Here is a 10,829-nt window from a genome sequence, read left to right on the forward strand (position 1 = left end):
TTATCTATATATTATCTATATAATATCTATATCTTATCTATATTTTATCTTTATCTATATGTAATTGATAATTTATATTATCTATATCTTATCTTATATTTATTATCTATATCTTAGCTTATCCATATCCTTTCTTATCTATATCTTATCTTGTATATATCAAATCTTGTATATATCTTATATATGTCTATATCTTATCTATATGATATGTATATCTTATCTATATCTTATCTTATCTATATCCTATATAAACCTTATTTCAGCTATATCTTATCTATATTTTATCTATAGCTTAAGTTATCTATACAGTATCTATATCTTATCTATATCATATGTATATCTTATCTATATCTTATCTTATCTATACCCTATATAAACCTTATTTCATCTATATCTTATCTATATTTTATCTATATCTTAAGTTATCTATACAGTATCTATATCTTATCTATATTTTATCTATATCTATGTTTTCTATATCTTATCCTTATCCACTCTATTCTACTCTACAGCACTAAAGTTAGTGTTGTCAAATCCTCCACAAATTTACACCTCCAGGAAATCTTAATTAGTTGCAAAAGTGTTTTTAATTTTTTACTGTTGAAACTTGTGTGTTTTAAATTTAGGTGCATCTAATAGTTAGAAAAATGTGAAACTTTCCATAATTTATTAGCAAAATGTTTAAATTACACCTATCTAAAAACAGCCTCCTCCATATCCCCTCAAGCTGTCCTATCCATCACCTAGATAGGTGTGTTTTCTACCATTTAGGTAGAAGTAAACGTCAAACAATTTGCTTCTAATTTAGATAAAGTAGCTGGAAGTTATATCATGCAAACTCTACATGTCAGGTCTGCCTATTAAACAATTGCTGTAATATGTATTTACAGAACTTCCATTTTCTCTATACTTGACCTACACAACTTCATGTTTTTGGTAGGTGTTTGTACACAATGGCATGGCCTTTCATCTATAGGCGCCATCCATTTCCTGAACTGGGCACCATTATTGGTATTTAACAGGCCCAAATTACTTAAGTGCATCTCAATATGCCTTTTAAATAGGCTGTCAGGCTTATAAAGTTTACTGGAAGAATACTAAAATTATATGCAAGACGGTGACAACTTATCAGTGCTGAAGACACCACAAAAGAACCCAGCATGGTAAAACTCTTGGTTTTGACCTGTGACAACATACAAGGCAAAAATACACTGTAAACAAATGTACTCTTTAACGCTAGTATCAATTAGACAATAAGATGCATTTTTAGCAAAAAATCTTGCTAAATAATGTATGCGTCTTACTGTCCGGAGGCAGCTTATTCTGAATGAAGAGATGCTGACACCATCCTTCCTGATCACTGAGAGACCTGTTCTCTCTGTGACTGACCCGCACTGATCTATCTGATCGGTGTGGTACAGGAGAAAAAGATATAGGGACCTGCTAGGATACTGCATGTCCTATGTAGCTGAAGGACCTTTGTCATCATATATAGTGCTTATGTGTTATCTTATCTATATCTTTTATATCTATATGTTATCTATGTCTTATCATATTTATATCTTATCTTGTCTATATCTTATCAATATCTATCTTATCTATATCTTAACTTATCTATATATTATCTGTATCTAATCTATACTTTATCTTATCTATATCTTATATATCTTATCTATATCTTATCTATATCTTATCTTATCTATATCCTATATAAACCTTATTTCATCTATATCTTATCTATATTTTATCTATATCTTAAGTTATCTATACAGTATCTATATCTTATCTATATCATATGTATATCTTATCTATGTCTTATCTTATCTATATCCTATATAAACCTTATTTCATCTATATCTTATCTATATTTTATCTATATCTTAAGTTATCTATACAGTATCTATATCTTATCTATATCTTATCTATATTTTATCTATATCTATGTTTTCTATATCTTATCCTTATCCACTCTATTCTACTCTACAGCACTAAAGTTAGTGTTGTCAAATCCTCCACAAATTTACACCTCCAGGAAATCTTAATTAGTTGCAAAAGTGTTTTTAATTTTTTACTGTTGAAACTTGTGGTGTGTTTTAAATTTAGGTGCATCTAATAGAAAAATATGAAACTTTCCATAATTAGCAAAATGTTTAAATTACACCTATCTAATAAACAGCCTCCTCCATATCCCCTCAAGCTGTCCTATCCATCACCTAGATAGGTGTGTTTTCTACCATTTAGGTAGAAGTAAACGTCAAACAATTTGCTTCTAATTTAGATAAAGTAGCTGGAAGTTATATCATGCAAATTCTACATGTCAGGTCTGCCTATTAAACAATTGCTGTAATATGTATTTACAGAACTTCCATTTTCTCTATACTTGACCTACACAACTTCATGTTTTTGGTAGGTGTTTGTACACAATGGCGTGGCCTTTCATCTATAGGCGCCATCCATTTCTTGAACTGGGCACCATCATTGGTATTTAACAGGCCCAAATTACTTAAGTGCATCTCAATATGCCTTTTAAATAGGCTGTCAGGCTTATAAAGTTTACTGGAAGAATACTAAAATTATATGCAAGACTGTGACAACTTATCAGTGATGAAGACACCACAAAAGAACCCAGCATGGTAAAACTCTTGGTTTTGACCTGTGACAACATACAAGGCAAAAATACACTGTAAACAAATGTACTCTTTAACGCTAGTATCAATTAGACAATAAGATGCATTTTTAGCAAAAAATCTTGCTAAATAATGTATGCGTCTTACTGTCCGGAGGCAGCTTATTCTGAATGAAGAGATGCTGACACCATCCTTCCTGATCACTGAGAGACCTGTTCTCTCTGTGACTGACCCGCACTGATCTATCTGATCGGTGTGGTACAGGAGAAAAAGATATAGGGACCTGCTAGGATACTGCATGTCCTATGTAGCTGAAGGACCTTTGTCATCATGTATATAGTGCTTATGTTTTATCTTATCTATATCTTTTATATCTATATGTTTTCTATGTCTTATCGTATTTATATATTATCTTGTCTATATCTTATCAATATCTATAGCTTATCTATATCTTAACTTATCAATAGCTTATCTATACCTTATCTTATCAATATCTTGCCTATATCTTATCTGTATCTAATCTATACTTTATCTTATCTATATCTTATATATCTTATCTATATCTTATCGATATCTTAGCTTATCCATATCATACCTATATCTTTTCTTATCTATATATTATCTATATCTATACCTTATCTATATATTAGCTATATCTATATCTTATTTTATCTATATATTATCATATCTATATCTTATCTTATCTATATCTTATCAATATCTATATCTTATCTCTCTTATCTAGATATATAACTTATCTATACCTTATTTTATCAATATCTTATCTTATCTATATATTATCTATATAATATCTATATCTTATCTTTATTTTATCTTTATATATGTAATTGATAATTTATCTTATCTATATCTTATCTTATATTTCTTATCTATATCTTATCTATATCTTAGCTTATTCATATACTTTCTTATCTATATCTTATCTTGCATATATCAAATCTTGAATACATCTTATATATGTCTATATCTTATCTATATCATATGTATATCTTATCTATATCTTATCTTATCTATATCCTATATAAACCTTATCTTATCTATATTTTATCTATATCTTAAGTTATCTATTCAGCATCTATATCTTATCTATATTTTATCTATATCTATGTTTTCTATATCTTATCCTTATCCACTCTATTCTACTCTACAGCACTAAAGTTAGTGATGTCAAATCCTCCACAAATTTACACCTCCAGGAAATCTTAATTAGATGCAAAAGTGTTTTTCCTTTTTTACTGTTGAAACTTGTGGTGTGTTTTAAATTTAGGTGCATCTAATAGTTAGAAAAATATGAAACTTTCCATAAATTATTAGCAAAATGTTTAAATTACACCTATCTAAAAAACAGCCTCCTCCATATCCCCTCAAGCTGTCCTATCCATCACCTAGATAGGTGTGTTTTCTACCATTTAGGTAGAAGTAAACGTCAAACAATTTGCTTCTAATTTAGATAAAGTAGCTGGAAGTTATATCATGCAAACTCTACATGTCAGGTCTGCCTATTAAACAATTGCTGTAATATGTATTTACAGAACTTCCATTTTCTCTATACTTGACCTACACAACTTCATGTTTTTGGTAGGTGTTTGTACACAATGGCGTGGCCTTTCATCTATAGGCGCCATCCATTTCCTGAACTGGGCACCATTATTGGTATTTAACAGGCCCAAATTACTTAAGTGCATCTCAATATGCCTTTTAAATAGGCTGTCAGGCTTATAAAGTTTACTGGAAGAATACTAAAATTATAGGCAAGACTGTGACAACTTATCAGTGCTGAAGACACCACAAAAGAACCCAGCATGGTAAAACTCTTGGTTTTGACCCGTGACAACATACAAGGCAAAAATACACTGTAAACAAATGTACTCTTTAACACTAGTATCAATTAGACAATAAGATGCATTTTTAGCAAAAAATCTTGCTAAAAAATGTATGCATCTTACTTTCCGGAGGCAGCTAATTCTGAATGAAGAGATGCTGACACCATCCTTACTGATTACTGAGAGATCTGTTCTCTCTGTGACTGACCCACACTGATATATCTGATCGGTGTGGTACAGGAGAAAAAGATATAGGGACCTGCTAGGATACTGCATGTCCTATGTAGCTGAAGGACCTTTGTCATCATGTATATAGTGCTTATGTTTTATCTTATCTATATCTTTTATATCTATATGTTATCTATGTCTTATCGTATTTATATCTTATCTTGTCTATATCTTATTAATATCTATAGCTTATCTATATCTTAACTTATCAATAGCTTATCTATACCTTATCTTATCAATATCTTATCTATATCTTATCTGTATCTAATCTATACTTTATCTTATCTATATCTTATATATCTTATATATCTTAACTAAATCTTATCGATATCTTAGCTTATCCATATCATACCTATATCTTTTCTTATCTATATCTTATCTATACCTTTTCTATATATTAGCTATTTCTATATCTTATTTTATCTATATATATCATATCTATATCTTATCTATATCTTATCTTATTTATATCTTATCAATATCTATATCTTATCTATCTTATCTAGATATATAACTTATCTATACCTTATTTTATCAATATCTTATCTATATATTATCTATATAATATCTATATCTTATCTATATTTTATCTTTATCTATATGTAATTGATAATTTATCTTATCTATATCTTATCTTATATTTATTATCTATATCTTAGCTTATCCATATCCTTTCTTATCTATATCTTATCTTGTATATATCAAATCTTGTATATATCTTATATATGTCTATATCTTATCTATATGATATGTATATCTTATCTATATCTTATCTTATCTATATCCTATATAAACCTTATTTCAGCTATATCTTATCTATATTTTATCTATAGCTTAAGTTATCTATACAGTATCTATATCTTATCTATATCATATGTATATCTTATCTATATCTTATCTTATCTATACCCTATATAAACCTTATTTCATCTATATCTTATCTATATTTTATCTATATCTTAAGTTATCTATACAGTATCTATATCTTATCTATATTTTATCTATATCTATGTTTTCTATATCTTATCCTTATCCACTCTATTCTACTCTACAGCACTAAAGTTAGTGTTGTCAAATCCTCCACAAATTTACACCTCCAGGAAATCTTAATTAGTTGCAAAAGTGTTTTTAATTTTTTACTGTTGAAACTTGTGTGTTTTAAATTTAGGTGCATCTAATAGTTAGAAAAATGTGAAACTTTCCATAATTTATTAGCAAAATGTTTAAATTACACCTATCTAAAAACAGCCTCCTCCATATCCCCTCAAGCTGTCCTATCCATCACCTAGATAGGTGTGTTTTCTACCATTTAGGTAGAAGTAAACGTCAAACAATTTGCTTCTAATTTAGATAAAGTAGCTGGAAGTTATATCATGCAAACTCTACATGTCAGGTCTGCCTATTAAACAATTGCTGTAATATGTATTTACAGAACTTCCATTTTCTCTATACTTGACCTACACAACTTCATGTTTTTGGTAGGTGTTTGTACACAATGGCATGGCCTTTCATCTATAGGCGCCATCCATTTCCTGAACTGGGCACCATTATTGGTATTTAACAGGCCCAAATTACTTAAGTGCATCTCAATATGCCTTTTAAATAGGCTGTCAGGCTTATAAAGTTTACTGGAAGAATACTAAAATTATATGCAAGACGGTGACAACTTATCAGTGCTGAAGACACCACAAAAGAACCCAGCATGGTAAAACTCTTGGTTTTGACCTGTGACAACATACAAGGCAAAAATACACTGTAAACAAATGTACTCTTTAACGCTAGTATCAATTAGACAATAAGATGCATTTTTAGCAAAAAATCTTGCTAAATAATGTATGCGTCTTACTGTCCGGAGGCAGCTTATTCTGAATGAAGAGATGCTGACACCATCCTTCCTGATCACTGAGAGACCTGTTCTCTCTGTGACTGACCCGCACTGATCTATCTGATCGGTGTGGTACAGGAGAAAAAGATATAGGGACCTGCTAGGATACTGCATGTCCTATGTAGCTGAAGGACCTTTGTCATCATATATAGTGCTTATGTGTTATCTTATCTATATCTTTTATATCTATATGTTATCTATGTCTTATCATATTTATATCTTATCTTGTCTATATCTTATCAATATCTATCTTATCTATATCTTAACTTATCTATATATTATCTGTATCTAATCTATACTTTATCTTATCTATATCTTATATATCTTATCTATATCTTATCTATATCTTATCTTATCTATATCCTATATAAACATTATTTCATCTATATCTTATCTATATTTTATCTATATCTTAAGTTATCTATACAGTATCTATATCTTATCTATATCATATGTATATCTTATCTATGTCTTATCTTATCTATATCCTATATAAACCTTATTTCATCTATATCTTATCTATATTTTATCTATATCTTAAGTTATCTATACAGTATCTATATCTTATCTATATCTTATCTATATTTTATCTATATCTATGTTTTCTATATCTTATCCTTATCCACTCTATTCTACTCTACAGCACTAAAGTTAGTGTTGTCAAATCCTCCACAAATTTACACCTCCAGGAAATCTTAATTAGTTGCAAAAGTGTTTTTAATTTTTTACTGTTGAAACTTGTGGTGTGTTTTAAATTTAGGTGCATCTAATAGAAAAATATGAAACTTTCCATAATTAGCAAAATGTTTAAATTACACCTATCTAATAAACAGCCTCCTCCATATCCCCTCAAGCTGTCCTATCCATCACCTAGATAGGTGTGTTTTCTACCATTTAGGTAGAAGTAAACGTCAAACAATTTGCTTCTAATTTAGATAAAGTAGCTGGAAGTTATATCATGCAAATTCTACATGTCAGGTCTGCCTATTAAACAATTGCTGTAATATGTATTTACAGAACTTCCATTTTCTCTATACTTGACCTACACAACTTCATGTTTTTGGTAGGTGTTTGTACACAATGGCGTGGCCTTTCATCTATAGGCGCCATCCATTTCCTGAACTGGGCACCATCATTGGTATTTAACAGGCCCAAATTACTTAAGTGCATCTCAATATGCCTTTTAAATAGGCTGTCAGGCTTATAAAGTTTACTGGAAGAATACTAAAATTATATGCAAGACTGTGACAACTTATCAGTGATGAAGACACCACAAAAGAACCCAGCATGGTAAAACTCTTGGTTTTGACCTGTGACAACATACAAGGCAAAAATACACTGTAAACAAATGTACTCTTTAACGCTAGTATCAATTAGACAATAAGATGCATTTTTAGCAAAAAATCTTGCTAAATAATGTATGCGTCTTACTGTCCGGAGGCAGCTTATTCTGAATGAAGAGATGCTGACACCATCCTTCCTGATCACTGAGAGACCTGTTCTCTCTGTGACTGACCCGCACTGATCTATCTGATCGGTGTGGTACAGGAGAAAAAGATATAGGGACCTGCTAGGATACTGCATGTCCTATGTAGCTGAAGGACCTTTGTGATGTATATAGTGCTTATGTGTTATCTTATGTATATCTTTTATATCTATGTTATCTATGTCTTATCGTATTTATATCTTATCTTGTCTATATCTTATCAATATCTATCTTATCTATATCTTAACTTATCTATAGCTTATCTATATCTTATCTGTATCTAATCTATACTATATCTTATCTATATCTTAGCTTATCCATATCATACCTATATCTTTTCTTATCTATATCTTATCTATATATTAGCTATATCTTATCTTATTTATATCTTATCAATATCTATATCTTATCTCTCTTATCTAGATATATAACTTATATATACCTTATCTTATCAATATCTTATCTTATCTATATAATATCTATATCTCATCTATATTTTATCTTTATCTATATGTAATTGATAATTTATCTTATCTATATCTTATCTTATATTTCTTATCTATATCTTATCTATATCTTAGCTTATCCATATCCTTTCTTATCTATATCTTATCTTGTATATATCAAATCTTGTATATATCTTATATATATTTATATCTTATCTATATCATATGTATATCTTATCTCATCTATATCCTATATAAACCTTATTTCATCTATATCTTATCTATATTTTATCTATATCTTAAGTTATCTATACAGTATCTATCTTATCTATATTTTATCTATATTTTATCTATATGTTTTCTATATCTTATACTTATCCACTCTATTCTACTCTACAGCACTAAAGTTAGTGTTGTCAAATCCTCCACAAATTTACACCTCCAGGAAATCTTAAATAGTTGCAAAAGTGTTTTTCCTTTTTTACTGTTGAAACTTGTGGTGTGTTTTAAATTTAGGTGCATCTAATAGTTAGAAAAATATGAAACTTTCCATAAATTACTAGCAAAATGTTTAAATTACACCTATCTAAAAAACAGCCTCCTCCATATCCCCTCAAGCTGTCCTATCCATCACCTAGATAGGTGTGTTTTCTACCATTTAGGTAGAAGTAAACGTCAAACAATTTGCTTCTAATTTAGATAAAGTAGCTGGAAGTTATATCATGCAAACTCTACATGTAAGGTCTGCCTTTTATACAATTGCTGTAATATGTATTTACAGAACTTCCAGTTTCTCTATACTTGACCTACACAACTTCATGTTTTTGGTTGGTGTTTGTACACAATGGCGTGGCCTTTCATCTATAGGCGCCATCCATTTCCTGAACTGGGCACCATCATTGGTATTTAACAGGCCCAAATTACTTAAGTGCATCTCAATATGCCTTTTAAATAGGCTGTCAGGCTTATAAAGTTTACTGGAAGAATACTAAAATTATAGGCAAGACTGTGACAACTTATCAGTGCTGAAGACACCACAAAAGAACCCAGCATGGTAAAACTCTTGGTTTTGACCCGTGACAACATACAAGGCAAAAATACACTGTAAACAAATGTACTCTTTAACACTAGTATCAATTAGACAATAAGATGCATTTTTAGCAAAAAATCTTGCTAAAAAATGTATGCATCTTACTTTCCGGAGGCAGCTAATTCTGAATGAAGAGATGCTGACACCATCCTTACTGATTACTGAGAGATCTGTTCTCTCTGTGACTGACCCACACTGATATATCTGATCGGTGTGGTACAGGAGAAAAAGATATAGGGACCTGCTAGGATACTGCATGTCCTATGTAGCTGAAGGACCTTTGTCATCATGTATATAGTGCTTATGTTTTATCTTATCTATATCTTTTATATCTATATGTTATCTATGTCTTATCGTATTTATATCTTATCTTGTCTATATCTTATTAATATCTATAGCTTATCTATATCTTAACTTATCAATAGCTTATCTATACCTTATCTTATCAATATCTTATCTGTATCTAATCTATACTTTATCTTATCTATATCTTATATATCTTATATATCTTAACTATATCTTATCGATATCTTAGCTTATCCATATCATACCTATATCTTTTCTTATCTATATCTTATCTATACCTTTTCTATATATTAGCTATTTCTATATCTTATTTTATCTATATATATATCATATCTATATCTTATCTATATATTATCTTATTTATATCTTATCAATATCTATATCTTATCTATCTTATCTAGATATGTAACTTATCTATACCTTATTTTATCAATATCTTATCTATATATTATATCTATATCTTATCTATATCTTATCTTTATCTATATGTAATTGATAATTTATCTTATCTATATCTTATCTTATATTTATTATCTATATCTTAGCTTATCCATATCCTTTCTTATCTATATCTTATCTCGTATATATTAAATCTTGTATATATCTTATATATGTCTATATCTTATCTATATGATATGTATATCTTATCTATATCTTATCTTATCTATACCCTATATAAACCTTATTTCATCTATATCTTATCTATATTTTATCTATATCTTAAGTTATCTATACAGTATCTATATCTTATCTATATTTTATCTATATCTATGTTTTCTATATCTTATCCTTATCCACTCTATTCTACTCTACAGCACTAAAGTTAGTGTTATCAAATCCTCCACAAATTTACACCTCCAGGAAATCTTAATTAGTTGCAAAAGTGTTTTCAATTTTTTACTGTTGAAACTTGTGTG

Source organism: Dendrobates tinctorius, unplaced genomic scaffold (assembly GCF_039654945.1).
Source record: "Dendrobates tinctorius isolate UK_male_01 unplaced genomic scaffold, ASM3965494v1 ptg000020l, whole genome shotgun sequence".
In the NCBI taxonomy this organism is placed as follows: Eukaryota; Metazoa; Chordata; class Amphibia; order Anura; family Dendrobatidae; genus Dendrobates; species Dendrobates tinctorius.